We start from the raw sequence: 4,735 nt of genomic DNA, 5'->3' as shown, positions 1-4,735 counted from the left end.
ATCTACTCCAACGATTTCTCATCCCATTTTCAGTTATGGATCATCTACAAGAATCACAACTAATTTTGAGGTTATCGCTTCTCGAGTCCAGGGAGAATAATTCCAGAATCATGCCTCCCAAGAAAGGTAGTTTTCCAACCTCCAGATCCCAAGCTTTTAATGAAATCTTCCTAGATCCATAGGAATGTTTTGTTGAATCCGATCCCATTCCAATCGTGGATAAAGATGTGGATTTCTTTGATTTTCCCAATAATGACATTGATTTGTCAGTAGGATGCTCTATAGTTTAGGGCGGCATCATCTTGAAATTTTAAAAATCAAACGGCATCATCTTGAAATTTTAAAAATCAAGGGGAGCAACACAACTCCACTATTGACATCAGATCCTCTGCAACAACCGATCTTCCAAGATTGAAAATATGTACAAGGGATCACACATCCAACCAAGTAATATATAATCTGAATACAGGTGTTCCAATCTAAACCACAATCGATGTTCAAAATGAATTTCATTATGTTGCTTTCATCTCCTTGGTTGAATGGAAGTATATCAAAGAGGCTTTGGAACACTTGAATTTGTAATCCCCAAATTTTTCGTACTAGGTACACCCTAAAAACTCATTTATTTAAAACTTTGCAAAACATTTTCATCTACACTAACACACTGGAATGCAATAAGTTATCAACATAAATCAAACTAAAATCAAGTACAGGATCTGAGCGGGGCCACCTGCAATGTAAAATCAACGAAACAATATAATCTATAAAGCTTAGTGAATAACTACTATAATACATAACGACATATATTTGGAAATAAGTGTCTAATGTGATAACCTAATTGGTATAACTTTACAATATAGATGAAGTCCTTTTTGGATTGCCCTCAAGAGTTAAAATAGTTAGAAAATAATACAGAGAGTGAGATAATTAGTTAATTGATTTGTTTCAAGTTAATAAATTAATTAGAAAGTAATTTGAAATTAATAAGAATTAATTATAATTAATCCGGATGTACAAGGACTGAATGTTAGTTGTTAAACAGTTAAGTAATGGGAAGATTCTAGAACCCTTATAGAGGTGGATGGTTTTAGTGATTTCTAGAAAGATTGTAGAATCAATTCAAGTCACATGTAAAGAAAGGATTTAAATCATGATTAAATCTTAATATTTAATTAAATTAAATTAGGGTAATCTGCTAAACACCACAATTATATAAAGATCCCTTTATGTATTTATATTTTTTTGTCATTCCACACCCCTCAAAGTTTGAGAAATTGTTTCTCACATCCTCTCTTCCATTTCCCTAGAAGTTTCTAGTTTTTAGTCTTTTGAGTGTAAAAAATTAGAGGTATTCTGATTTTCGGTGGTAGAACTTCCAAGAAGCAAGACAATTTGTTGTGATATTCAAGTGGATACAACTATATACTATTATACTTAAAAGTTTGGTATTCAATCTCTATTGTTAGTTTGTTTTTCATAATTTTGAAAGTACGATACCAAAATAGTAAAACCTAGATCTAGGGTGCATGTACACTGAGGATTGGTTTTGAATACTTTCGTTGCCTAAATCTAGTGTAAAATTGCATAGAAACCCCAACACATATAACATCAGGTAGTAAAACAAGTTATCATCAACACAATAAACACCACAACAAATATATTAATTTAAACCATATCAACTAGTTATTATCTCATTACTCCTTAGGAGACCTAAAATTATTATTTCACCTAATTGATTATTGCCTTATAACACTATTATAGCTACCTAAAGAATTCTTACTATCGTTATACACTCGTTTGGATATACTCCATCCAAAGTTAAAACTATTATTTATCACCTACTACTTATTTCACTAGACTACAACATATAGTATGAAATGTCTATATGCCTAAGAGTCATTATAGAATGATATTTGATAGAACCATATGATCCTATAGGTTCACACTTTATAAGAATTTACTACTTATTGATTGTTTATTAGAGTATTTTATTATTAATAAATATTATCAATACTGATATTTAATTGAGAAATTATTATTTATGGAACTAATATTTTTTTAGGATAGAAAAACAACTAGAAACTTATATGGTATGATTTATATGTTGTATATAATTTATTGGACTGGTTAGAGTTTATTTATAGAAAAGTTAGTTTTATATAAAAGGGATGTACATACTAGTTAATGAGTTGGAGTGAATCATACACTAGTTTCACATGCTTATCTTCTAAAACCGCTAACCTCCTTAAGAGGTTAGAGGTTGAGTTTAGTCTTTCACTTTTTCTCCCATACTTCATACATATTCCATGTTTTGACTTTTTTGAAAGTATTGCCTATTTTGTACATATATCTTAGTATATAAAGGAGAGTAAAGACCAAAAGCTAGCCATTTTTTTCAAGTGTTTTACTCTTTTTTTCACTCTAAAGCTGAGAGCTCTTAAGCCTCTCCCCCCTCCTCCTTACATTGAGTAATGAAGATTTAAGTGCTTAATTTGATTCTCCTTTAAGGATTATTTGGTATTATTTATTTAAGGATTAATAAATATATTATACAATTGAAGACTAGTATCTTTTGGTGGTTTACTCTTACTTGGTGGATAAATATAGATAGCTTCTACTTTGGAGCTTTTTCCTCCTTTCATCAACTTCGAATCTGCCATGAGAATAAAAGGTCTTCAAAGGTTATAGTTCTTTTTCGTTCTATGGTTGATTTAATCTTTACATGATTCGATCTACCCCATATATTTAATTAGTCTCTTTTTGATCACCAAATGAATTCCAAATTAATTCTTGATCAATACTAATTAAATAATATTATTAATATATTAGAACTTATAATATAGTAATAACCCATAAGTGTTCTTTTCTCATTTTGTCTATCCAAGTGTCATGATGCCTTGCAACCCAAATGGACCGTGCCAACCGGGTCAAGTACGTACCAGAAATAGTTATGAACTTAGACACCTAATCCAACAGTCTCCCATTTGGATAAGTCTAATAACTATAACTGCAAGTATAACATCAGGAACCGATCAACAATCATAGCTCTTTCAAAGTATCGCGGAACTAAGATAACATGCCATTTAAGATAAGTGATCATATAATCCTCTGTCTCAAGATATCAGCTAGACAGATACATGGAACAATGTCGTACTTATTGTCCAACAGTTTGTTTCCCGATTTCCGATTTGTTTGACATAAAACATAATCGAACACATCAATTTAGTTCTGACCAGACCCGATACATAGGTCAAAACAAAATCATCGAGGGGCCCAAATATCGCTTTTAATCCTCCAAGGACTAAAAGGAACAGATAAACTTCGACTCATATGCTTGTTCTACTACTTGTTGAATCATACACAAAGGCACGTTTTATAACATCTAGTTACCAATGCGTTTTCGTACAATCAATGTATAGCCAACTCATAGTCAACAACTCATTTCTCTAGGCTTGAAGACTCATATGATATTCACGATCACTCAAGATAAATTCCATGAAGTGATACAAGTGAGTGTGGGTTGAATCCAATACTCGAATCGCTATTCCAGGAGTACTTATGAAACATTGCAACCCTTTGTCCCAGACAAACTGCAAACCCTTCATGACAGTCTTGCCTCATTACCTACTCCGAAATAATGATTGACTGTGGATGGTTTGAATAACATGATATAACATAACATAATTGTTCTGGAAGTCAAGACATGCAAAAATGAAATGATAGTAAACGATTGACAGAAGATAGCAACACTTTACTTATAAATAAAAAACAACTTTTATTTATCATCAAATGTCAATTACACTTTACAAATTTCAAAAGCTATCTAATTTCTAAAAATAATATCATCCTTTAGCCCAATGCGCCTCGCATGCTGAAGATGGTTAACCCTACCCAGTCCCTTTGTAAGGGGATCTGCTGGGTTCTCATCCGATGATACCCTCTTTGCCATGAAGAGTCCTTCTTCTATTCGATGTCTAATGAAATGGTATTTTCTTTCGATGTGTATGGATCTTCCGTGATCCCTTGGTTGCTTGGCTAAGGCAACTGCACTTTCACTATCACAGAAAATATCCATAGGCTCCTTTATAGTTGGTACTACTCCAAGGTCTCCAATGAAGTTTTTCAGCCATATTGCCTCCTTTGCTGCCTCGCATGCTGCTATATACTCTGATTCGCAAGTTGAATCAGCCACTGTCTCTGGCTTGGAACTTCTCCAGGTAATTGCTCCTCCGTTTAAGGTAAAGACCCAGCCTGACCGAGAGCGGAAATTATCCCTATCAGTCTGGAAGCTAGCATCACTATACCCTACTACTCTCAGGTCATCACTCCCACCGAGGGTAAGGACCCAGTCCTTAGTCCTCTGTAGGTACTTCAGAATGTTCTTTACCACAGTCCAGTAAGCCTTTCCAGGATTCCCTTGATATCTGCTGACCATGATTAAAGCAAAGGCCACATCATGATGAGTACAAGTCATAGCATACATGATGATCCTACAGCGGAAGCATATGGTACTCGACTCATCTCAGCTATCTCAGCCTTTGTACTTGGGCTTTGAGTCTTACTTAATCTGGCGTTACTCTGGATCGTTAACTCTCCTTTCTTGGAATCCTGCATGCTGAACCTATTCAACACCTTATCCAAGTAGGTAATCTGACTAATTCCAATTAGTCTCTTACTCCTGGCTCTCAAAATCCTTATCCCTACGATATTGGCAGCTTCTCCAAGGTCCTTCATA

Source organism: Lactuca sativa, chromosome 8, assembly GCF_002870075.4.
Source record: "Lactuca sativa cultivar Salinas chromosome 8, Lsat_Salinas_v11, whole genome shotgun sequence".
Lineage (NCBI taxonomy): Eukaryota > Viridiplantae > Streptophyta > Magnoliopsida > Asterales > Asteraceae > Lactuca > Lactuca sativa.
Note: the sequence above shows the minus strand (reverse complement) of the source record.